The following is a 27511-nucleotide window of genomic DNA, read 5'->3' as shown; positions in this document are numbered from 1 at the left end:
CTGTTTTTGTAGTTCCTTTTCTGTTCCCTTTTTTTCTCTTGTTCTCTGTCATTTGATGACTTTCTTTAATGGTATATTTATGTTCCTTTGTCTCTATCTTTTTTGTATTTACTATAGGTTTTTGCATTGTGATTATCATGAGATGTACATATAACAACTTATATATTTTAAGTTGATAACAACTTAAGTTTGATCACATTCTAAAACTCTACATTTTTAGTCTTCCCCCATGCTTTATGTTTTTGATGTCACATTTTACTCTTTTAATCTTATGTATCTCTTACTAATAATTGTAATCATAGTTATTTTTACTACTCTTGTCTTTTACTCTTCATACTACATTTGTAAGTGATTAACCCACTACGTTTACTGTATATTTACCTTTCCAGTGAGATTTATTCTTTCATGTTTTCTTGTTCCTAATTAGTACCCTTTCTTTTCCATTCAAAGGTGTTCCTTTAACATTTTTTTTTTTTTTTGAAGATTTTATTTATTTATTTGAGAGAGAGAGAGCATGAGAGAGGGGAGGTCAGAGGGAGAAGCAGACTCCCTGCTGAGCAGGGAGCCCGAAGCGGGACTCGATCCTGGGACTCCAGGATCATGACCTGAGCCGAAGGCAGTCGCTTAACCAACTGAGCCACCCAGGTGCCCACCTTTAACATTTCTTGTAAGGTCATGGGGCACCTGGGTGGCTTAGTCGGTTGACCAGCTTGATTTCACCTCTTGATTTCACCTCAGATCGTGATATCAGGTTCCTGGGATCAAGCCCCATGTTGGGATGCGCACTCAGTGGGGAGTCTGCTTGGGATTCTCTCTCTCCCTCTTCCTCCACCCCTCCCCCTGCTCTCTCCTTCTCTCAAATAAATAAATAAATGTTAAAAAAAAACCCCACATTTCTTGTAAGGCCTGTTTAGTGGTGATGAACTTGTTTGGCTTTTCTTATGTGAAAAACTCTCTCTCTCCTTTAATTCTGAATAACTTTGTTGGGTAGTATATTCTTGGTTGGACATTTTTTTCTTTCAGCTCTCTGATTTTATTGTGCCACTCTCTTATGGACTGTAAAGTTTCTGCTGAAAAATCTGATAGTCTCATTGGACTTCCCTTGTATGTAACAAATTTTTTTTTCTTGCTGCTTTTAGATTCTTTCCTTGTCTTTAACTTTTGATATTTTAATTATAATGTATCTTGGTTTGGGTCTCTCTGGGTACATCTTATTGAACTCTAGTCTTCCTGGCTCTTGATACCTGTTTCACTTCCCATATTAGGGAAGTTTTCAGCCATTATTTTTTTAAATAAGATTCTGCCCCTTTCTCTCTCTCTTCTCCTTCTGGGATCCCTATAATGTGAATGTTAGTCTGTTTGATATTGTTCCATAAGTCCCTTGAGCTATCTTCACTTTATTTAAATTCTTTTTTCTTTTGGCTGCTCTGATAGGGTGACTTCTACTGCCTTGTCTTTGAGTTCACTGATGTTTTCTTCTGCTTCATCTAGTCTGCTGTTGAACCCCTCTAGTGTATTTCTCAGTTCAGTTATTGTATTCTTCAGCTCTATGACTTCCACTTGATATTTTTGTATATTTCTTTTTTTTTTTAAGATTTTTATTTTTTTATTTTTTGACAGAGAGAGAGAGACAGCGAGAGAGGGAACACAAGCAGGGGGAGTGGGAGAGGGAGAAGCAGGTTTCTGTGCTGAGCAAGGAACCCGATGTGGGGCTCGATCCCAGGACCCTGGATCATGACCTGAGCCGAAGGCAGACGCTAAACGGCTGAGCCACCCAGGCACCCCTTTTTGTATATTTCTTATCTCTTTGTTGAAGTTCTCACTGGGTTCATCCATTCTTCTCCCAGTTCAATGGGCATCTTTATAACCATTACTTTGAATTCTTTATCAGGTAAATTACTTATCTCTATTTTATTAAGGCTTTTTTTTTTAGGTTTTATCTTATTCTTTAACTGGGAACATATTCCTCTGTTTCTTCATTTTTCTTGACTCTCTGTTTTGGTTTCTATGCAGTAGGTGAAACACCCACCTTTCCCAGGTCTAAAGGAGTGGGCTCATGTAGGACATGCACTTTGTCATTCAACCTTGCTCTCGATCTTGTTTGTGCTTGCCCAAGCAGCCTATTATATTTTTAATAGCTCCCAGTAGTTGAGGGTGTGCCAAGACCTGTCACTATCCCACAGGGGAAGAGGATCTCAGCACCTAGATTTAGGCTGATTGGAAGCCAGACCCATAGACAACAGCTTTTAAAAGTATGCAAATATACACAGTCCTATTGGACCACGAGCATAAGCCCCACTGGCCACCAGAGACAGGCTATCTGGAGGTGTCCTTTGGGCAGCAGTTGCAAAAATGGGGGCTCCACATGAGTATGTAATTTATTTTCTTGGAGAAGTTTTTTTCTGGGATAGATCATGTGGTAGAAACAAGTCTAAATAAATTTAAGAGAATTAAAATCATATCAAGCATCTTTTCTGATCACAGTGGTATGAAAGTAGTAATCAGTTATGTGAAGAAAACTGGAAAATTCACAAATATTAGGAGATTAAACAACATGCTACTGATCTACCAATGGGTCAAAGAAGAAATCAAAAGAGAAATAAAAAAATACATTTAGGCAAATGAAAATAAAAATATAACATACCAAAATTTATAGAATGCAACAAAAAAAGTTCTGAGAAGGGAATACATAGTGATAAATGCATACCTCAAGAAGCCAGAAAGGTCTAAAATAAACAGCCTAACTTTATACCTCAAGGAACTAAAAAAAAGAAGAACAAATGAAGCCCAAAGTTAGAAGAAGGAAGGAAATAACAAAGATTAGAGCAGAAGTAAAGGAAATAGGGACTAAACAAGCAAAAAAAAAAAAAAAAAAAGATCAGTGAAGTTAAGAGCTGGTTCTTTGAAAACATAAAATCAACAAAATGAGAAAGAAAAGGGCTGTTAATAACTGACACCACAGAAATACAGAGGATCATAAGAAACTACTGTGAACCATTATATACCACCAAACTGAACAACTTAGAAGAAATTAATAAATTCCTAGAAACATACCCCCTACCAAGACTGAATCATGATGAAATAGAAAATCTGAACAGACCAATTACTAGCAAGGAGATTGAATCAGTAGTCAAAAACTTGTCAACAAACAAAAGCCCAGGACAAGTTGGCTTTACTGATGAATTCTACCAAATAGTCAAAGAAGAATTAATGCCAACCCTTCTCAAACTCTTCCAAGAAATAGAAGAGAAAGGAATTCTTCCAAACTCATTTTATGAGGCTGCATTACCCTGATATCAAAACCCAAAAGAATGTCACAAGAAAAGGGCACCTGGGTGGCTCAGTTGGTTAAGCGGCTGCCTTCGGCTCAGGTCATGATCCCAGGGTCCTGAGATCGAGCCCCGCGTCGGGCTCCTTGCTTGGCAGGGAGACTGCTTCTCCCCTGCCTGCTATTCCCCCTGCTTGTGCTTGCTCTCTCTCTCTGTCAAATAAATAAATAAAATCTTTAAAAAAAAAAAAAAAAAAAGAATGTCACGAGAAAAGAAAATTACAGGGCAATATCCCTTATGAACATAGATGTAAAAATCCTCAACAAAGTATCAGTGCACTGAATATAACAATATGTTAAAAGTATTACATGCCATGATCAAGTGGAATGTATTCCAAGGATTCAAAGATGGTTCAACATCTGCAAGTCAGTCGATGTGATATGCTACATTAACAAAATGATGGATAAAAATCATATAATCATCTCAATAGATGCAGAAAAAGAATTTGACAAAATTCAAATTCCATTTATGATATAAACTCTCAACAGGGGTGCCTGGGTGGCTCAGTTGGTTAAGCATCTGCCTTCGGCTCAAGTCACGATCTCAGGGTCCTGGGATCAAGCCCCACATTGGGCTCCCTGCCCAGCGGGGTGTCTGCTTCTCCCTCTCCCTCTGCCCCTCCCCACGTTCATGCTCTCTCTCTCAAATAAATAAATAAAATCTTAAAAAAAAACTCAACAAAGCAGATATAGGGGGAACATATCTCAACATAATAAAGGCCATATATGACAAGCTCACAGCTAACATCATACTCAGTAGTGAAAAGCTAGAAGCTTTTCATCTAATATCAGGAACAAGGCAAGGATGTCCACTCTCACCAGTATTACTCAACATAGTATTGGAAGTCCTAGCCAGAACAATTAGGCAAGAAAAAGAAATAAAAGACATGCAAATTGGAAAGGAAGAAGTAAGACTATCACTATTTGCAGATGACATGACATTATATACAAAAGAACTCATGAAAAAACTGTTAGAACTAATAAAATGAATTTAGTAAAGTTGTAGGACACAAAATCAATACAAAAAAATCTGTTGCATTTCTATACATTAATAAAAAACTATCAGACATTAAGAAGATAATCCCATTTAAATTACATCAAAAGGAATAAAATTCCTAGGAATCAGTTTCACCTGTTTCCTGAAAACTACAAGACATTAATGAAAGAAATTGAAGAAGAGACAAATAAATGGAAAGATATTCCATGATCCTGAATTGGAGGAATTAATATTGTTAAAATGTCTATACTGCCCAAAGTGATTTACAGATTCAGTGCAATTCCAATCAAAATTCCAATGGTATTCTTCACAGAAATGGAACAATCCTAAAATTTGTATGGAAACACAAAAGACTCCAAATAGCTAAAGCAATCTTCAGAAAGAAGAACAAAGCTGGAGGTATGACACTCCCTGATTCCAAACTATGTTAACAAAGCTATAGTAATCAAAACAGTATGGTACAGGCATAAAAACAGACATATAGATTAATAGAGCAGAATAGGAGCCCCCAAATAAACCTATGCATATATGATCAGTTAATTTATAAAAAGGAGCCAAGAATACACACTGGGGAAAGGACAGTCTCTCTAATAAATGGCGTTTGGAAAACTGGACAGCCACATGCAACAGAATGAAATCGGACCACTTTCTTACACCATACACAAAAATTTATTCAAAATGGGTAAAGGACTTGAACATAAGACCTGAAACCATAAAAATCCTAGAAGAAAACATAGGTGGTAATCCTTGATATAGTTAGTCTTGGAGATAATTTTTTGGTTATGACACCAGACGTAAAGGAAAATAAACCAAAAATAAACAAAGGGGACTACATCAAACTAAAAAAATTTCTGCACATCAAAGGAAACCATCAACAAAATGAAAAGGCAACCTACTGAATGGGAGGAAATATTTGCAAATCATATATATGATAAGGGGTTAATATCCAAAATATATAAAGAATTCATACAAGTCAAGAGCAAAAAAATCCCATCTGATTAAAAAATGGACAGAAGATCTTAATACATATTTTTCCAAAGTAGACATACAGATGGCCAACAGGTACATGAAAAGATGCTTAACATCACTATCAAGGAAATCACAATGAGCTATCACTTCACACCTGTTAGAATGGCTGTTATCAAAGGCACAAGAAATAACAGGTGTTGGTGAGATGTGGAGAAGTGGGAAGTCTTGTGCTTTGTTGGTGGGAATGTGAATTGGTGCAGACACTATGGAAAACAATATGGAAGTTCCTTAAAAAATTATAAGTAGAACTACCATATGATCCAGCAATTCCAGGGTATTTATCTGAAGAAAAAAAAGAACACTAACTCAAAAAGGTATATGCACCCCCATGTTCATTGCAGCATTGTTTACAATAGCCAAGATAAGGAAACAACCTAAGTATTCATTGATGGGTGAATGGATAAAGAGGAGGTGGTATGTATATACATACATACATAGCCATAAAAAAGAATGAAATCTTGCCATTTGCAACAACATGGATGAACCTCAAGGTCATTGTGCTAAGTGAAATATATCAGTCAGAGCAATACAAATATTGTATGAGTTCTCTTATATGTGGAATCTAAAAAATAAAACCAAAAACCCAACAGTGACAAGAAAACCAAGCTTATGGATATAGAGAACAGATTGGTGGTTGCCCAAGGTGGGGGTTGGGGGCAAGAGAAATGGTGAAGGGGGGCAGGGGATTAAATATTTAAAATAGTTTAAAAATAAAGTGATCGGGAGCAAAAAAAAATTACAACAAAACTTAGAATTCATAGTTTCTCTTATTTTACATAAAAAATTCATTAAAGCATCTTTTGAAAGTAAAAATGAGCTGCTTCCCATATATTCTGTGATGATCCATTGGTTCCTAAATTGCAATAAAAATTGCATCTCCTTTATAGGGACACCTTCACATCACTAGAAGTATTTTTTGTTCTGTTTGTTTTTATTTAGAAAGAGGTTTAATTAGATTCTTTGCTAATTGTTTTTAGTCCCTAAATTTAAATTACTAAGCTCTAGACATAACATTCTGCACTTTTACCTCTAGCATTTGAGAGTCTCTATGGCTATCAAAGGTAAGAATCAGGAGTCAGCAAACCTGGGGTCCAGTGCTGGTTTGGTCTTTAGGAATCAGGGAGTCACATAATTACTCTGAAGATCAATAATCTTGAGCCTGAAGGGCAAAGGCAGGGGGAGTAGCATCTGCCTTACCTATTTCACACAGTTGTGAAAATCTTATTAGAAAATGGGAGTGAAAACATTTTGCATCTTTAAAAAAATAGTTATCATTATTAATGCTCATTTGATTGTCATTATCAATCGTCTGAAAAGTCAGATCATATTAGGTCACATAAATCCAGGTGCACAAAATTACATAATTAACACTTGAAAAACTGCATGTAGCTTCAGTCATTCCTCAAAACAAAAGAAGAAAGAAAAAAACAGCTGGAAGCTATCAAGGTCACTAAAATATTCAAAGGGAAGGGCTGCCAGTGTAAACAAATAGACTAAACATTATAGAATCCTAAAGACTGATGATACAAGGAAGGCCATGAGAGGAAAGCAAAGGAGAGAGAGAGGAAAGAAAGAAAGAAAGAAAAGAAAAGAAAGAAACATCATATGCATTAAGCAGTCAATCCCTAATCCCCCCTCCTCCCAGCCTCTGGCAACCACTAATCTGCCTCCTGTCCTTATGGATTTGCCTATTCTGGATATTTCATATAAATAGAATCATACAATATGTTACTTTTGTGTGTCTGGCTTCTTTTACTTAGCATAATGTTTTCAAGATTCATTCATACTGTAGCATGTATCAGAACCTCATTCCTTTTTATAACTAATGTTCTATTATATGGATATACCACGTTTTGTTTATTCATTCATCTGTTGATGGATATTCAGGTTGTTTTCACCTTTTGGCTATTATGAATAGAGCTGCTCTGAATATTCATGTACACGTTTTTGTGTTACCTACATTTTCATTTCTCTTGCTGGGTCATTGGGTAACTATGTTTAACATTTTGAGGAACTGCTAGACTATCTTCCAAGGGGGCTGCAATATTTTATATTCCCCCCAGACGTGTATGAGGGTTTCATTTTCTCTACATCCTCAGTAAGACACTTGTTATTATCTGTCTTGTTGATTCTAGCCATCCTACTTAGTATGAAGTGGTAGCTCATTGTGGTTTTGATTTGCATTTCCTTTATGGCTAATAGTGTTGAACATCTTTTCATGCACGCTATTTCTTTTTAAAATGCATATATGCTTGCTGTTTTTGGTTAGGCAAAAAAACCTGTCTGGCAGGAATTCCATCTTTTTTTTAATTTTTTTATGAAGGGTTCAGTGGTGTAGTAAATGTTTAGCAATTGGTAGTCGAGGGAGAAGCCCTGATTTTCAGCGTTTGCCAGTTTCTGGGGTGTAAATACTCCCACCATGATAGATTTCCAGCCACTAACATGACATTGAAAGTGGAGCAGGTGGGGCGCCTGGGTGGCTCAGTTGTTAAGCGTCTGCCTTCGGCTCAGGTCATCGTCCCAGGGTCCTGGGATTGAGCCCCGCATGGGGCTCCCTGCTCAGCGGGAAGCCTGCTTCTCCTTCTCCCACTCCCCCTGCTTGTGTTCCTTCTCTCACTTTGTCTCTCTCTGTCAAATAAATAAACAAAATCTTAAAAAAAAAAAAAAGTGGACTAGGGAAGTGGTATGCACAGTAGGCTCTTATGAACTGGCATGAGCTGACTCTATTACATCAGTGGAGTGAAGTGAGCCTCATTAGGGCTCCCTGGTGTTGTGCAGGGTGGGCACTGTACAATTGTAGGACTGCCATTCACATATTAGTCTAAAGAGGAAAGGATATAATGTCATTGAGTGTCTACCACATATTTAATCTTCACCACAGTCTTTTGAGGCAGGTTTTACTATCTTATTTTCAGAGAAATCCACAGTTTAGAGAACATGTTGACTAATTCAGTGATTCACAACTAATAAGCATCGAAGTTGGGATTTAAATCAGGTCTTTCTTACTCTAAAACTTATACCAGTTCATCAACTGCTTTGGAGGGATGGAGGGGGTGTCTCCAAGACCACTCCCAGGTTCCGTTATTTCCATTAATTGCTGGGGGGACTCACAGGACTCACCATATTTTTGTACTCATTACTACCATTTATTACAGCAAAAGGATACAACACAAAATCAGCAAAGGGAAAAGGCACATGGGGTAAAGTCCAGAGGAGGCCAGGCACAAGCTTGCAAGAGCCCTTTCTCAGGGGAGTCACATAGGACATGCTTAAAACCGCCAGCAGTGAGTTGTGACAATACACGAAATACCAGGAAGCTCATTGGAGACTCACTCTGTGCCCAACGTTTTTTACTGGGGACTGATGAGTGATACAGGCACCCTCTGTCTAGCATGTTCCAGAATTGCAGACTCCAGAAGGCAAAAGCAGGTGCTCAGCATAAGCCATGTTGTTTGTACCAACAGTTTAGGCACAATGAGCTAGTCTTGCCAGTGCTGGAAATGGTGGGACCTTCCCAAGGTCCAAGTTCCCAGATGTCAGCCAAGGGTAGAAAGCAAGGAGGCCTTCCTAAGAAGAGCAGTCTCGAGCCTGCTGTTTACTCTCCTCAGCACACTAACTGAATGCAAAATAGGAAAGAAAATTGAGAAAGTCCAAACACTGTGCCTGCTCATATCTTATTATGTCTGCCTTCCCCTCCCAGCGCCTGCATACAACTTGATATATGGTGGGTTTCTAATAATGGCTTCCTGAGTTGTGCACATCCTCATTTTGATACTCAGCTTCTGTGTGTGTGTGTGTGTGTGTGTGTGTGCGTGCATGTGTGTGTGTCTGGAAAGCCTCTGTGCTTGAAAGGTTCTCTGTGTTGACCCAAATCATGCTTAATTATGACTGCTTAGCCCAGACATCTCACTATAGCTTCATAACCAGACTGAATTCTCAGTGATGTTTCTCTCCTGAAAGGCCTTCATTTGAAACACTGAGGTTTGCAATTTGTGTCTCCAGTGGAAATATTATTTCTTTTGTTCCAATGCCCCAGACACACTGCTTCAGACTCACTTTTACATCAGTAAACTTTGACTAAAAGTGGAACAGTTTCCTGCACCTGACCTCCTCCGTGTCTGGGTCCCGTGTTGGGGTCACACCTTGCTCTGTTCTCACGGGTGGGGGGCTGACCGAATTGTCTGCACAGTATCCCGTTGTCACAAGCACGTTCAAGGGGGCCTTGCCTCAGAGGAACAGGTCTGGGGAAAAATAGACCAGGATACCATGAGCTGACTAAAACCTGGGTTCCTTTTTTTCTGGGTTCCCAAACAGACCAGTTAAAGAAAAGCAACTTCCCTCCCTTTGACCAGTTCCCTCAGTTTTCAAGTGAAGTAGAGATTATTTTCCTGCCTATGGTTTTGCATAATTATTTTTCCACTAGCTAATGTAATGGCTGGAAATGTTCTTTTTTAGAGTTAAGGAAAGCAAATTTTCTGAATAAAACAAGAAGCACTGGTTCTGATGTTAGACGGCCGGTGTCCAAATCCTAGGCTCTGTCATTCACTAGTTTATATGACACGAGACTAACGGGAAACTTAAATATTTGTACCTCAGTTTCTTCATCTGTGAAATGGGGACAATAGTGGTTACTACCTCATAGGGGAAGACTCAGTTGAGACATGCATCTAAAACATGCACTAAAGGAATTTAAAGCAAAATTTGCCATAGAGTGAGCCTTGAAGAAAAGTTAGTAATGTTGCTGTTACTGTTAAACCCTTGGTGTCTGTAAAAATCTTTTCTCTCTTTTTGACTGCTTATGTCGATTTGAGTAAATTAAATTCCTTACCGTCTATCCCACACTCCTTTAAAACTTTAATTAACAATGGAAAATTTAAGATAATTGTTTGAAAGAAGTTCCAGTGTGGTGGATGAAAGCCTGTTCATCTAAAAACCAGCCCCTGTGTGCTGGAATCGGGCAGCCTAGGATTGCACCTGTGACTCTGACTTTGTGAGTTGTCCAACCACTGACTGGCTCTTGGTTTTCTGGGGAGTGGGGGGGTGGGAGGGTGGTAAGGAGACTACTTCTCCTCTCCTTCCCCTGGATGTAGCCCCCTCCAAGTCTCGAGTCTCAGAGCCCCCTCTTGCCAGGCCAGACTGAGAACTTTCTTCTTTCCCTGTTCCTTTCTCCTCTTTCCTTTTCCTTCTTTCAGCCTGCCTGCGTCTCTTAGATCCTGCTGACTTGTTCTTACATCACCCATGGGAAGTGACCCCCTGCCCTTGTGATAGCCCTGAGCCCTTCTTGTTCATGCAATGAAGAACTGGCTTTTATTTCCTGATGTGAACTTCCTTTCTGGCTGCTCGTTCTTGTCTCCTTCAGGAGTTGGTGTTCCTTGGGGTTGTTTCCACGGACTTTTCTTTCCTGCACTTGCTTTAGGAGGCGTCATCCATTCCAGTGGCTTTGGTTAGGAGTTCTGTGCTGATGACTTCTCCAGTCTATATTTCCCAGCCTGATATCTCTTCTGTGGTCTAAGAGTTTTCTCAGGTATCTCAAACTCAACATGCTGAAAAGAAATCCAAGAGGTCCCCGCTGTCTCTAGCTCAATGTTTCTACCACAGTCTACCCAGGTGCTTGTGCTGGAAACCTGGAAGTTGGTCTAAACTTACCCTTCTCCCTCATGTCTGGACTCTTGACAGGTTTTGCCAATTCTGCCTTCTAAATATATCTGTTTTGCCCTTCTTCCCATCTCTTTACCACCATGATCCAAGCTGCCACTGCCTCTTCTTGGGTGAATACAGTAGCCTCTGTATTAGTTAGGTTTGACTTAGGCTATGTATCACATAGGACCCCTCAATAATAGTAGCTGAAACAAAAAAGATTTTTTTTTTTTTCTCTTTCAATGTTGGTGGGGGCAGTGAGGGGGGTGGGAAGACTGGAAGCAGGCTATCCTGAATGGGTATGGTGGATCCAATCCAGGGATCTTAGATCCTGTGTTTCCCTTCTATCATCTTTGCTTATATATTTTATTTTGGCTCAAGATGACTGCTGGAGTTCCAGCCATCTTGACTGCATTGCAGGCTGGAAGAAGGAAGAAAGACAGAAAACAAGGAATGAGTTCTCCCATCTGAGTTAGGTCCCTTTACCAGCTTTCCCTGATGCCCCGCACAGGACTTCTGCCTAGGTCTCATTGACTGCAGTGTAGCTGCATGGCCATACCTGGCTGCAAAGGGAGCTGAGAAAGTCTTTTAGTCTCAGGATCAATGTACCCAACTAAAAGTCAGGGTTCCTTTACTGATGAGAAGTGGATACCGGGGCAGACACCTGGGGATCTCTGCCACATCCTAATAGGCTCCTCTTTTCATGTATGCCCTCTCCAGTCTGTTGTACACGACAGCCCTAGTGATCTTTAAAAGCACAAATGTGATCCTTTCCCTCTCCTGCTTAAAGCCCTTCAGGAGCTTCTCATTTCCCCAGTTCAAATCTTAAAAGTCCTCAATATGGCCTGGGGTCCAGCAGCCTGCCCTTCTGTCTCCGTGAATCTGCAATTCCTTCCGTTTCTCGGTCCAACCTTCCAGCTCAGCAGTCTGTCTGTTCCTTGAAGGCATCCAGCTCCTTTCCATCTCTACAGCATATACTTTTGCTGTGTCCTCTGTCTAGAATCCATGTTCCCCTCCCTCGACTGGCTGGACATCTTCTTCAGGTTTCAGCTTAAATGTCACTTCCTCAGTACAGTCTCTCTGATCTTCCAGTTTAGATTCGCTTTCCCTGTATAACATCATCTTTCACTTTTACTTTGTACTACCTATCTCTAACAAGTTATTGGTACAATGATTTTTTTCAATCTTTCTTTCTCTGATCTGTAAACTTCACAAGGCAGGTGAAGGCATTGCTTAGCAACCTGTGGCAAGTAATAAATGGTTGTTGAATGACTGAATGGGGTTCAGGTTCAAGGATGTATATGATGGATTTATTTTGAATCATGCTAAAGATATTAAAGAAAGACATAAGGAGAGGTATCCATTAGGTAGTCAGATACTCAGAATCAGGCGCAAGTAAGACGTTGGGGTTAGAGAAGTAAATCTGAAATCACCAGATCTAGTCTATTTAGTGCTATTTATCCTACAAGGAGTGTGCTTCCTGAGGGGATGTGCAGTGGACTTTGAAGCCAGACAGATCTGCTGTGAATCCTGATCTGTCATTTACTAGGTGTGACATCAGGCAGTTGATAAAACTCTCTGAGTCTCATTTTCTTTTTCTGGAAAGGAGAAAATACCTATCCTGCAAGGCCATTTGTATGTGAGTATCTGGCAGATGGGAATATTACAAATTTTTCTGTCTGATTGGTTAAAAAACACTTGAAGAAGGAAAATATTTCTACTTTAAAAGCAGAGACAATGGAGAACATTCTGTCACTTCCTGGTCATCCTGAATGCACATCCCTTTGCATAGTGAAAATACTGCTTTTTGGTCTTAGGAGGAGAAGGGCTTTGGAGCCTTTTGTAAGCCTTTTTTCTTTTTTAATTTACAAAATCTTCCATAGTGTTTACCATGTGTCATGCAAGGTCCTATGTGCTTCATAATCATTAACTGCAATCCTGTTAACTTTGTAAGGAAGATACAGTCATCATTCCCATTTTATAGCTGAGGAAACTGAAGGGCTGAGAGGTTGAACACCTTGCTCAAGGTTACAGAGCAGTCAGTACATGGTAGAGCAACCCAGCCCAGCTGTCTGATTCTCAAGCTCTGAACCCTTACATGGCACTGCTTCTGGGTAATTTTGTAACTCTCTGGCTAGCTACATGTGTATTTACATAAGGATCAGACTATATTGATCTTTATGTTCACCAGACCACGAATTAGTCTTTAAGAAAGCCTAACAAACTGGTAAAAGTGTGTTTTTGTAATACTACTATTATCCTCTCTTAGGAAGAGAAACTGACCAAATTTTGACCAGATGTGCTCTCTGCTGTTGTGTCTTAAGGCTGTGAGTTACCAGAGATTTAACTGTTTCTAACGTAAAGAGGAAGTGCCAATATAGTCGCTTGCTGATTCAGTATTGGTTTCATACTGTAAGACAGAACTAAAATAACAGCTTCAAAGGGTAAAAATATACAGTCACATGAAGCAGCAACCATCCTTCTTAAAAACAGAATTGTAAAACCAGTGAAGTAAAGGTTAATCTTTTTTTCTGGTTGGAAAGAGTAGTTATTGATAGAAACTGGTCAGTTCCATTGTGTCCTGTAATTTTAGGGTGCTGATATTTGTCAAGGCCCAAGGAAGAATCTCATTCATGTCATTTTATTTTATAAGTCAAATTTGACATCATTCTCAGATCTTTCTTGGAGTCTAGAAGGTGGGTATGAGGGACTTTCTTGAAACAGAACTCTAGTGGCTTTTGCTTTTATTTTCCCTAAGGGTTTATGTAGTTTTGAAAAAAATATTAATAGCTAAATTTATCGAGCACTTACCATTTGTCAGTTTTGTTCCAAGAGCTTAACATGATGTGACTTTTTAAATTCTTACAACCAATGTATGAAGTTATTTGCTGTCATTCATTCCCATTCTGTCGCTAAAGAAACGGAAGCACAAAGCAGTTAAGTAACTTGTTCAAGGAGACACAGCGAGTTAAGCGGCAGAGTCAGACTCAGGCAGTCTGGCTGCAGAGTCTTTGCTCTTAAGCAATAAGAGCTCTGTTACAGAATCCTGCTGGTTCCTAGCCTAAGGAGATACAGGATATGTAAAACAAATTAAGTGGTTCATCTTTTTGCACACCGAGTAACAGAGCCAGACTCAGCTTTCTGTCTTTAGCAGCAGGGACCCTTGCATGTTAAAATATAATCCCTTGAGGCCACAGTTCCTCATTGCCTGGAAGATTAATAATGCAACTCCTTAGCACTACATACAGAGCCATTCATAATATGATCCTGACTCGGCTTCTCAATTTCCTCTCTCCTGCCTCTTCCGCCTGCCCCTGAGCGCATCAGAACACACCACACACTGACATGCTTGCAGTCCTGAAACCTCCCATGCTCTTTTGCAACTACAGGCCTTTGCTTGTGATGCTCTCTTTTGTAAAATCTTCTCTCCTTTCTTTGCTAGGAAAACTCTTATTCATGATTTAAGGCTCTGTTTGAAGAGGCGCCTCTTTGGTGCAACCTTATCTGACTCTTTTTCTGGAAGAATTAACCTCTTCTTCGTTTATGTGCCACTGCATTTTGTTCAATGAAGAACTTTCCATATTGCCTTATGAGCAATCATTTCTTCCCAGTCACTTGGAAATTCCTGAGGGCGAGAGCAGATGCTACATAAATGTCCAGAAGAGTGAAAAGGTAAGGTGGTGTAAGGTAGACAATAGAAGATGTGGGGCTACTTCAGTTAGTTCCTGACTTTATTTATTATCTTGTCTATGGGCCATATAAGACTCTTTGATTTGGGGACATAAACTATTCAGTGTGACCTGCTTCCTTTCGTAACTGGGAATAAAAAGTTTACAAATTGCGAAGTTCACAGTCCTGATAGCTGTGAAACACGCAACAGGGAAAGGGCTATCAAGTTGGTGACCAAAATAGTGTATGATTTAAAAGAGCTGTTATTTTTCCGGATGAACTGTCTGATATTTAAAATTTGGCTAACTTAAAAATTCCAACATTTTCTGGGTCATCAATACTAATTATTGACTGGGTTCTGACGATGCCGGGTGCTGGTGGTGATCACACCAGGCGGGCACTGCTCCCATTCTCATGCATTGTTCCGTCTGTTATGGGCGTCAGGTACCTACCAAGAGCCCCACAAATCATAACTGCGGTTATGATTAAGTAGAAGTTAGGAGCAGTACAAATGGTTTGTATTTCAGAGCGTGAGGTATGTGAGCAGGACCAAAACGTACTAAATATACAAAATGTATTAAGCTGAACGATCAGAAATTACCATATTTGATCCTTTTGGACTTACAGTTTCTTATGGTTTGATATATTATCTTGGTGAATTGATGCGAAAAGCTACCTCTCTTTCTGAATCCACTTAAAAGCCTGTGCATGGTAATATGGACGTTTCAGATATACTCGCCAGAGTTACTATGGTAACTCCTAGTGTTCCTCGAAAGCCTTCCAAGGCTGGTTGCTGGATAGGTGCTGTGATGTTCTTCTGCTCTTCCAGAAGGGAGGTGAGGGAATGAGGAAGAGAAAACCCAACAGATATTGTCCCCATTGCAGGTGCTGGTGGGCTCGCAGAGAGTAGATTGGCTATTTGGGCCATGGGGATCTTGTATTTGGCATTGAGGAGCATCTCTTAGAATGTATTTTGCAACATGGATTAACTTAGGCCGGAGTATCTGAGAGTTAATTGCATTAGCGATAGCAAACTAGGAGGGGATGAAGAGTTTGATGCCCCCCAGCGGTGAGAGCCAATGAAGAGCATGGCAGGGCAGCCTGGACTTGTGTATCTTCATTTGTTCTTGGTCAGTTGTTTGACCTCAGCGCCCCATTTACTCAGTTGTAAAATGCAGATGCTACACAACTCACTACTTCGGAAGGGTCAGCAGTTCTGTAATTAATTACGCTTCTTACGTTCTCACAAAACATTTTTTGTGAGTAGATCCTACAACTTTGATCAGGATTTTTAAAAATGTAGGTGTGCCTGGGTGGCTTAGTCGGTTAAGCATCTGACTCTTGATTTCAGCTCTGGTTTTGATCTCAGGGTCGTGAGTTTAAGCCCTACGTGGAACCCACTTTAAAAAAAAAAAAAAGGCTTTAAAAATGTGATGGAGAGAGTATTTTTTTTGCCTTTTACTACAGAAAGTTTAAAGTGTATTCAAGAGTAGATAGAGTAGCACAGTGACCCCCATATACCCAGCACCCAGCCACCTGACCCTGACTCACACTTCACCCCACCTCCATCATCATGTAGAAAATCCTGCCCGCTCCTATTACTTCACAGAAGTCATGTTGTTTCTTCTACAGATGCTTCAGTACCCATCTCCAGAAGACAGGGAGTACTCATCTTACATAGAACCTTAATGCTGTCACCCAGAACATATCAACAGAGCTTCCTTGACATCATCAAGCACCCAGTCAGTGGAAGACACTGTTTGAAAAGTAATTTTATCTATAGAAGGTTCCCAGTTGAGAGGTTGTATTACAAAAGTTTTCTGTAAATTATTTGCAACACGAAGTGACTATTCCTATAGAAACCACAGTAAAGGAATGGTGAGTACCCATCAGGCCCACAGAAACCCATGGAACACGTAATGAGGCCATTCTGTGTTTTTCTTTGAGTATCTTTCTGAGGGGACAGTTATGGACAATTCCTCTTCTCTTACTAGAGACGTTGCGCTAAGTCTCACATTTTCTCTTTCTTGCCATTGTTCTAGTGGTGCTTCCTCCCCACCCCCCCACCTCCCTCCCCGTCTTCCTTCCTCTCACCCTCTCCTCCACCTCCCTCCCCATCTTCCTCACTCCCATCCCCACCCTCAGGCTTGGGTAGAAGCAAAAGGAAGGCATTGTTCCCAGCGTGGCTGATGGTCTTCATTGGGGGGAGAAAGAGGGGGGGGGATGGCCCTTGGGGAAAGGCTGCCATTATATGTAGCTTCATATTTTGGAGGTATTTAGAAAACAGCCTGCAGTGTGATCCTCTGAATGATAGAGAGAACTAGAGAAGTGTAGGGAGTTCCTGTAGAAGTTTATTTAAAGACCGAGTTAATGCTCTCCTTTCGCAAGACCCTAACAAAGCTCGGGTCAGTTTTAAATAATTCATGTTTCGAGTTCATACTGGTATGCTTGCACCTCTGCCCTCCACTCATGTCAGATTGGCAGAGAGAGGGGCTTTTCTCAGTGGAGGAACTGGTCAGCAGTGGGCAGTGAGGAGGTGAAGTTCTAGAGGGGCTGTGAGCCTCCCAACTTTTCACCTGTCCAGAAATGCAGTCCTGCCTCTCAGGCACAGGCCGGCCTCCTGGTGCGAGGCTGGGGGGGGGCAGCTGCCACAGGGCTTCCCACTCCCAGAGCTGTCATTTCACCGGTCATCACTTCATCAGGCCATTGGGCTGTGATGTGATGGGGATGCTAGGGGTAGGAGGGGGAATTGTGCCCCTCGTGCTGCAGTTACAGGTCTGGACCACATGCAGAAAGCCACAGAGTGTGCCCTGTGTGTTTACCAGTTGCCACGGCCACCCACCACCTATCCCGGAAATTACACTTTCTATCCTGCCCTGTTAGCTGTCTGCCAACTCTCACCCATCTGAAACTCACAAAGCTTCTCTCTCCTGAGTTCCTCTTAATAAGAGATCAGGTTTGTGTGATTCTAGGTATTTCCCCTTTCATAAAGATTGATAAAGTGTCACTAAAAAAAGCCTGCACACGTGATATGTCCACCGGAGAGCCACACACACACACACACACACACACACACACGGCACTCAGAATCCCTAGTACTAAAGCGCAGTGCCACTAGTCAGTGTTAACCACAGAGATGCAAGAACGAAACCTAGGTTATAGAGCCTTCCTTCTCTTTTGCTGCTTAAAAAAACCAGAAAGCAGGCCCATTTGTAGTGACATATCCAATGATTGCCGTCTGTGGTTGAGGAGGGATCCCTTGCCAGTAGTTATGAGTGTCTCCGACGGTTGTAACGTGACCTGTACTCTGCTCATTGGGTGTCCACTGGTGCAGCCATACCCTTGAGTGGAGTGGAACAGGGGGGCCGAGGAAGCAGGGTGTCTTCGATCCCAGCGATCTGGGCATGCCTGCACCCACAAGAATGGCATGTTTCTGAGAGAGCAGTGGCAAAGATAAAAGCAGCCAAATTCTTCTCTGAAACAGTATAGTCAAGTGGTGGTTCTGACGGAATAATGTGAAATTAAACCCAAGGAAGCCCTGCTCTCTGCTTAGCTGAAGCCCTTCCTGTCCATGCAGGTCCTCATTCGTTCGCTGACTTACTGAACAGAATCAGCGAGCACCTGCTCCGTGCTGGGCTGTCATATGCCAGCCTTGTCGGGGTGCTGGGGAGGCAGTATGTCTGTCCCCTCTGAGCTCCCACTTGGTGGCCTCCATCACGCCTGCCTCAAGGAAGGGAGTAATGAGAAAGGAAGAAAGAAGAGGGTAGGACCAGGCACCGACTCTGGGGGAAGGTGTAAAATTAATCTTACTTCTCTACCAGAAATTCATTTAATGCTGGATGAATTGTGTAGATGGATGAGTTGTTTCTAAATTGGAATAAATACTAGGGTAGAGCCTTCATTTAAATGAGAGCTGATTGATTGCCTACTTCTGGCCCATTATAAAGTGAAGTTGTTTTGCTAAATCTTTGTACCTACTTTTCTCTTTGGTTGTATTTGTTGGTTTTCCTTTTATTTTTTAAAAGATTTTATTTATTTATTTGAGAGAGAGAGAGTAAAAGCGAGCACAAGCAGGGGAGTGGCAGAGGGAGAGGGACAAGCAGGCTTCCCGCCGAGCAGGGAGCCCGATGTGGGACTCGATCCCAAGACCCTGGGATCATGACCTGAGCTGAAGGCAGGTGCTTAAGCAGCTGAGCCACCAGGCGCCCCTAGTTTTTCTTTTTTAATCTATGATTTAGAACACTAAATTATTAGCAGAGAATTTCATAGTTTCTAAGTCTTCCCAGATTTCAAGTTCCCTGAGGGCAGGGGACATATTTTCTTAAGTTTTATTGAGGCATAATCAATATACAATAAACTGCATATATTTAAATTATATTATTTGATAAGTTTTGATATATGTACACACCTGTGAAACTGTCGCTGTAGTAAAATAATGAACATATCCATCATCCCCAAAAGCTTCCTTGTGCCCCTCTGTAATTCATACCTCTCCTTTTATTCCCATTATCCCTAGGTATTACTGATCTGATTTTTGACTCTATAGATTAGTTTGCATGTACTAGTATTGTAGAATAAACAAATCATATAGCATGTACTCTTTTTAAGCTAGCTTCTTTCACTCAGCAGATTATTTTGAAATACATCTATTTTGTTGTGTCAATATTGTATTTTTTATTACAAATAGTATTCCATTGTATGGATATACCACTATTTGTGTATCCATTCACCTCTTGATGGACATTTGGATTGTTTCCAGTTTTCAGCTATTAGAAATAAGCTGCTACGAATATTCTTGTACACATCTTTATATGGTCAGATGCCTTCATTTATCTTGGGTAAATATAATGGCTGCATCTTTTAATCTCTGTATCTCTTGTGCTTAGCATGTTGTCTAGCATATAGTAGATGCCCAACAATTATTGTCCTAAGTAGTTGTTGGACTTTTCCTACATTTCTATGGTAATTAATAGGTAAGACTAGCTTACTTTTAAAAATAGCTACTTAAAACATTATTTTGTTTCAAGAGAAAGAGTAGTTCTGCTATTACCCTGCTTCCCTGTGTGTTCTGCAGTATTTTATGCACTATAGTCAAAACTTATTTGTCTACTCCTATATTTTTTGAGTTCTTGGAATATTTACTGAATTCCTCAATGAAGAAAGTGAAGAAATACTGGTATGTTTCCTAAAGAAATAATGTAAAAGCCAGTAAAATATTCAAAATTAAATCCTTCTTGGGCGCCTGGGTGGCTCAGTCGTTAAGCGTCTGCCTTCGGCTCAGGTCATGATCCCAGGGTCCTGGGATCGAGTCCCACATCGGGCTCCCTGCTCGGCAGGAAGCCTGCTTCTCCCTCTCCCACTCCCCCTGCTTGTGTTCCTGCTCTCGCTGTGTCTCTCTCTGTCAAAAAAAAAAAAAAAAAATCTTAAAAAAAAAAAAAATGAAATCCTTCTTTCTTATTGAACTCTGTAACGAAATTAGATTATATGTGGGGAAAAAAGTTTCAATGCTGAAAAATTTTAGAAATCTTATTTTTAAAGGCAAAAAATATTCTAAACTAAACTTATATTCGTGATTACAGTAGGCCAGATACTGTGCTGAGTGCTTTATGAGTTATCACAATTAATCCTCATGATAATCTAGGTTGAGTTATTTTAATATCTTCATTTTACAGATGAGGAAATGGAGACTAGAAGAGGTTGGTTAATTTGCATGGGGCCATGGAGCCTGCATTTAAACACAGGTCTGCCTGACACGGGAGCTGTGCTCTCAACCATTACGATGCATTGGCTGTGCTCTGTCAAAACATTAGACCGCACTCAACACACTGTGGCATGGTCAGTAAGTTAATAAAGAGATTCTAGCAGGGTTCTCACTTGTTGCACACATTATTCACGTAAATTTCCCTGGAAGTTTGGATCAACTTGACAAGTTTCTTCCCTAAGAACTTCTGACTTTATTTTTATTATTTTTTAAAGACTTATTTATTTATTTTTTAGAGGGAGTGTGCGTGCAAGCAGGAGGGTGGGGACAGGCAGAGGGAGAGAAACAGACTCCTCGCTGAGCGTGGAGCCCCATGGAGAACTCCATCTCACGACCCTGAGGTCATGACCTGAGCCGAAATCAAGAGGCGGTCGCTTAACCGACTGAGCCACCCAGGCGGCCCATAACTTCTGACTTTATATTTAAAGCCACTTTTTATACTCTTCTCATCACTTTCATTGGCCAATCTGTTTCTGATCATCTTCTGTTAGGCAGAGTTCTCAGATAGAAATATCCAGTCCCCTTTTCTCTAGCAGTGGAACCACCACATTGTCTCTGGAATTTGTGGCTCTCTGGCATCCTGCAGATCCAACAGACCCAAGATAATGCTTTATCTGTGATGACTCTTCTATTTCTTGCCCGACATTTAAAATAAGTATTGGCTGAGAACCCTCATTGGTCCTGGTAAGGCATCAAAATGGTGTGTGTGTGTGTGTGTGTCTTATTTACTACCTAGATTATAAGGTCTCTGCAGGTGGGAAGTGTATCCTGTATCCTGTATTTCTTAGTTCTTGCTAAAGAGGTTTCGGACATCTCTCTAGCTGGAAATCCTGGAGTTACAGAGAAATTAATCCCCCAGTAAGATTTCACGTGAACCTGGGAAGAACATTATGAGAGTAAAAGAGCTTTGTTAATCTGAGGTAATAAAATAATCAGAATCTAGTGTAAGGTGACTCTGGGCTTCTATTTTTTTTTTTTTTTAAAGATTTTATTTATTTGATAGAGAGAGACAAAGCGAGAGAAGGAACACAAGCAGGGGGAGTGGGAGAGGCAGAAGCAGGCTTCCCGCTGAGCAGGGAGCCCGATGCGGGGCTCGATCCCAGGACTCCGAAGGCAGACGCTTAACGACTGAGCCACCCAGGCGCCCCTGGGCTTCTATTTTTTTAAAAGGAGGCTCCATGGTGGGTTAGTGTTTAGGTATGGCAATTAATACAATTAATTTATGTTTTAAAAACTGGAAAATTCATGGTTATAGTCTGATAAACACTTACCTGTTATTTCAGACTGTATGAAAGAAGGCTCCAGGTATCAGCGTATATACTCAAATTATAGGAAAATAGTCAAGAGAAATGAAGTATTTCCATGATATTGTGCTTGCACACCTAAATATTAAAGTATGTAGTGGTGCTAAGCACCCTGAATCTCATGATATCTAGCTCAGTGTGGTAGACATATGGCATGTCATGTACTAGGTACTGGCCATGGGCTGTCCTCTCTGACAGATCTGCCATATGAGAGCCCCTTCTGCCTTTGTGACCCAGTTCCTGATTTTCCAGTGTTGTGCTCTTGACATTTTTGGAGAGATGGAGTGGTATAATGGTTATTAGAAGGCATAAATGAGTTCGTTTATGTAAATTCATGGGACAGTACCTGGCACATAGTGCTGTATAAGTGTTAACCTATTAGTGTGTCTATTATTCAAATATGTTTATTATTCAAATAACCTATTATTGTGTTTATTACTCAATTATTCACCCAGAAAGTCTCATCATTTCATACTCAAGCCATCAGATTCAGAGCCCAAATCTCAACACCGAGTTTCATATAAATTCTTACTGCCCAGAAAAATGTATACCTATACACCAGTCTTAGCAGTAAATGTGTCCAAGTGAGAGGTCTGCCCCAGAATTCAAATGTTGCTGTAAAAACCCATTCTCTATTTCGGCATTTTCTGTATCTTATCAGTAAGGAATATTGAAACTAGGTGGGGTAGGAACAAGTAAGCATTTGGGAATTGTGCGGAAATGTGTATTTTTAAGGAAAGAGGGACCTGAGATTTATTTATTTTAGAGAGAGAGAGAGAGCGCGCACGGGAGTGTGAGTGGGTGGAGGGGCAGAGGGAAAGAATCCTAAGCAGACTCCCTGCTGAGTGTGGAGGCTGATGTGGGGCTCGATTTCACCACCTTGAGATCATGACCTGAGCCAAAACCAACAGTCAGATGCTTAACCAGCTGAGCCACCCAGGCGCCTCAGGTAGCTGAGAATTATTATGTGTCACATTCATGGGCTTTTAGCTGAATGTATACCTGTCGATTGATCTTGTCATAACAAGTCAATAACCCCAGTGTACTCTTTTATTTTTTTTATTTATTTTTATTTTTTTAAACTGGAAGGATCGCTTCCAGATTTTTGATAATTTTTTTTTTAAGATTTTATTTATTTAGTTGAAAGAGAGAGACACAGTGAGAGAGGGAACACAAGCCAGGGGAGTGGGAGAGGGAGAAGCAGGCTCCCCGTGGAGCAGAGAGCCCGATGCGGGGCTCGATCCCAGGACCCTGGGATCATGACCTGAGCCGAAGGCAGTCGCTTAACTGACTGAGCCACCCAGGCACCCCCAGTGTACTCTTTTAAAAAAAAAAATTTATTTATTTGAGAGGGAGAGAGAGAGCATGAGCAGGGGGAGAGGTAGATGGAGAGGGAGAGGCAGACTTCCCCGCTGAGCAGGGAGCCCGACGTGGGGCTCAATCCCAGGCTCCTGGGATCATGACCTGAGCCGAAGGCAGATGCTTAACCAACTGAGCCACCCAGGTGCCCCAACCCCCAGTGTACTCTTAACTCATGGAGCGGGAGGTATACCAGGCAGGCCCGGTGTTGGAGGATTACAGTAATAAGTACAAAATAACAGAAATCAAGGAATGTTAGCATTGGAAACAAAGAGATAATTTAATTCAGTGTTGTCCAAACTTCAACCATTGTGCATACTACTTCCATGATTTTGGCGTATGTATGTGCCATCTCTATAGTACTGTCTTATACTTAATGTTTCCTGTAAATAGTCTCATGTCTTTTTTTCCATAAATACATTTAATTTTGGAAGGAAACTGTATCCCTCAGTAAATGGAAATAATATATTATTATATTTTATTTATATATTATAAATCCAAATAAAAGGTAACCATGAAACTAAATACAATAAAAACAAATGTTTGTCCAAGTTCCACCTAAAGCCACCTCAGATACCACCATAGCATACTTTGGGAAACACTGATTTAGTTCAACATGTTTCCTTTATGGATAGGGAATCTGAAGTATTAAGTACCTGAGATGTGGGATCTTCTTATTCTAGAAAGTATTTTAAAAGGTAGCTAACTGCTGTAACATGCAGTCCCCCAAACCCAATGCCTTAACACAATAAAGAGTTTATTTCTTACTTACATTACATACAACTACCCTATACTTTTGATTCAGGAATCTGAGCACCTTCCATATAGTGGCTCTGTTGTCTTTTTTGTTTTTATTTAAGAAGAGCTTTATTGAGATATAATTCACCTACTTAAATTCTGTAATTCAGTGATTTTTTAGTAGGTTCACAGAGTCGTGCAACTATCACTGCAATCAATTTTAGAACATATTCATCAACCCAAAAAGAAATCTTTTTTTTTTAAGATTTATTTATTTATTATTTGAGAAAGAGAGAGCGTAAGCATGCTCTGGGTGAGGGGCGGAGGGGGAGGAGGGAGAGAGAGAATCTCAAGCAGGCTCCTGGCTGAGCGTGGAGCCAGATGCAGGGCTTGAGCCCAGGACCCCCAGATCATGACCTGAGCCGAAATCAAGAGTCAGATGCTTAACCAGCTGAGCCACCCAGGTGCCTCCCCAAAAAGAAATTTTATACCCATTAGCATGCCATTGTCTTGGGGTCTTCTGACTCTTCCACTGGACTTTCTCATCCAGCTGGATCACAAAGGAGGAGATGGACCATGGGAGATGGTATGCAAGGTTTTAGAAGACAGGAAGTGGTCTTAACATCACTTCCACCTGCACTCCCTTGGCTAAAGTTCATTCCTGTGCCCTCACCTAAATGCATGACGATGAAAAAATGCAGCAGAGATGGGCACCCAGGAAGAAGAAAACGTGGCAATCCGAGCTCACTGGTATCGTCTCGGCTCCAAAGGATTTGTAATCTTTGGATTGAATTTATTAAGTCTGGAATTCCTTGAATTTGGAAGTCTGTTACATGAAATTTATGAAGGATCCATATACATTTATTTCTACCTAACTCATTCTAATTTTTACTAATTTTATGTTATTTTTTTAAGATTTTATTTCTTTATTTGACAGAGAGAGCACAAGCAGGGGGAATGGCAGGCAGAGGCAGAGAGAGAAGCAGGCTCCCCGCAGAGCAAGGGAAGCCCGATGTGGGACTCGATCCCAGGACCCCAGGATCATGAGCTGAGCCCGAAGGCAGTCACTTAACCAACTGAGCCACCCAGGCGCCCTAATTTTTACTAATTTTAAAAATTAAACTAGGTAAATCCCTTTTAGACTTACTTCAAAACACGTGTTAGTAAGTTTTGCTTTCAACTGTGATAAACATATCTGGTAATAGTTTTTAGAAGTATTTTTGGGCCACAAGGGGGATTTGGGGAAGGGTTGCCAGAAGTATAGAAAAGTCCTAAGAGGGAATGGCTACTCAAGAAAAAACTTTTTATTTTTTATTTTTATTTTTTTTAAAGATTTTATTTATTTATTTGAGAGAGAGAATGAGAGACAGAGAGCATGAGAGGGAGGAGGGTCAGAGGGAGAAGCAGACTCCCTGCCGAGCAGGGAGCCCGATGCGGGACTCGATCCCGGGACTCCAGGATCATGACCTGAGCCGAAGGCAGTTGCTTAACCAACTGAGCCACCCAGGCGCCCAAAACTTTTTAAATACAGGGAAAAAAGTATCTCCAGAAACCTTATGCTTGTCTATATTAGCATTATCTTACATGAAGATTATTCTGTGAGTTCAGAAATGGAATTTTCTGCCTTCAGATTCCTTATAATTTATAGCAGTTTTTCAATATCCTGTTTTTATGCTGGATATTATGTTAAAAACCATAATTGAACCATGTTTATGTAACTGCTGGCTTCTTTATGTAAAAATGCTGGGGTTTTGTTGTTGTTGTTGTTTTGGGGGTTATTTTTTTGTAGTGTAAAAGCACTCTACAAAATGTAAAGCACCTATGTCAATTATTATTATAAGTTGTTGAAAAGGGAGGAAGAAAGGTTAGGATGCTGAGTTTTTGTTTTTACTTTCTTTCATTTTTCACTAGAATTCAGCCCTTGGTGAAGAGGGGCATTTTATCATACCACCATCAAGTTGGAAATGCCTTTGAATTTTATGTATTCTACTTCTCCTGATGCCAGAGAGGTCTACATCAAAATTGTTCTCAATATCCACAAACCCCCCCGCCAAACCCATCTTGAGGACTTGTTTGTCATAATTAATGTGTCCTGCTGCCCTTAGGCTCATTCTTTGAACTGTGTCCTGAGTGGAAAGGGAAAAGAACTACCCTCATGAATAAAATAGGCCTTTGGCTTGTTGGAGATCTTTAGTAGACTGCGTCATTTTCTTTCCTTTTCTTTTTAAGAATTGACTGGAACTCTTTAGCTGTGTAGTATTGACCCATCTGAACTTTCATTGTAAACAATTACTGTTCTTCTCCTTAACCTCAGCAAATGTCTGGTTGTAAACTCCTTAACACCTAGACATTTTGAACTTGTTTATCTCCATCGTGGTACTTTGGTATCTGTGCCTTGCTGGTGGTAGGGGGAGGTAGAAATCCATCTTGATGAATATGGCTGAATGAAGGAACTGTCCTGATGGAATGCAGTGAATGTTAACAGCAACTTTGGTGCTACCCATCTGCCGAGGACTGCAGGTTCTAGGAATTTTAAATTTTCTGTTCTTAATTTGATGGCAATATTTTACACAACTCCCCCAGAAATATAACCTGTGTGTGCATACATATGTATGATATTACATGTTACATATATGGGTATACACACACACTTTTTGTCTATATTTTTTGGGTAGTTCCTTGTCACTGAATGTGCCATGTCAGCAGCCCATCTCCCATCTTTGGGTTTACATTTAAGATGTTTTAATTGTCGTGGCCTATTGAGAAAGAACAGTGGCTGATCGAACACTAAACAATTTAGTGTGCCAAATGGAGGCCTAATGCTAGCATGGTGCTGTGTGTACAAAAGCAGAGGTTCCCTGTAGTTGAAATTGAGAGAAAGGGTGGAAGTGATTGTCCCATAGCCCACAGTAATGCAAGCTTGTAGGTTCCAAAAGAACTGGCTTAGGGACAGAAATTCAACTCCAGCAAACACCCATCCATCACATTCAAGTAACATTCATTTAAATCTTATTTTTTGTATAATTTCATTTGTGTTTAATTTGTGAACTAGCTTTTGTCTTATAGGTATTAAGAGGTATAAGCATTAGAAATTTCCACTTATTTTATGTGTGTCCTTAGTTAAGTGATACCAAGTTACTCAAATGTGTGTGACACTTAAGAATTCAAGATTGGAATTAGACGAGTTCAAATCCCGGTTTATTGTGTGACTTTTGGTGGTTAATTATACCCTTTAAGTCTTGATTTCTTCATCTGTTAAATGGGATGACAAGAGTTCTCATACAATGCTGTGAAGGTTCATTGAGTCATCCATGTGCAGAGGTTCACATAGTGCCTGATTCATAGTGAGTGCTCTACATGTGTTAGAGTTTGACATAAGATAATTTTATTTTTTATAAGAGTCCAAAAATATTCCAGCTTGAGAGACCTGGAGTCAGGTAAACGCTTTAGTGTTTTTGAGAGCTCTGGGTTCAATCTGTGGCTCAGCCTCTTAGCCGGTCTTGTAACTGCTCATATGATCAGTTTCATAACAACTTCCCAGGGTTGTTGTGAAAACTAATTAATAGTAAATGCTGCATTTAGGGAGCGACTTCATATGCCAGACACTGTGCTAAGTACCTGTGTGTGTTATCTTTATTGCTGCTTGAAAGCTTAGCAGAATGAATAGTAGTGTCCTATCCTGCAGACAA

At 40.5% G+C, this 27511-nt stretch overlaps 1 protein-coding gene across 1 annotated transcript in view; it reads left to right on the top strand.

The window, feature by feature from the left end:
• The window catches only part of TEC (tec protein tyrosine kinase), a 138160-nt gene that overhangs the window by 68910 nt on the left and 41739 nt on the right, over positions 1–27511 (top strand). The gene's annotated exons all lie outside the window — the stretch shown is intronic.

This window comes from Phoca vitulina, unplaced genomic scaffold, assembly GCF_004348235.1.
Source record: "Phoca vitulina isolate PV1807 unplaced genomic scaffold, GSC_HSeal_1.0 scaffold3, whole genome shotgun sequence".
NCBI lineage: Eukaryota > Metazoa > Chordata > Mammalia > Carnivora > Phocidae > Phoca > Phoca vitulina.
The sequence above is the reverse complement of the archived record's forward strand: the minus strand, read 5'-3'. Positions and strand labels throughout refer to the sequence as shown.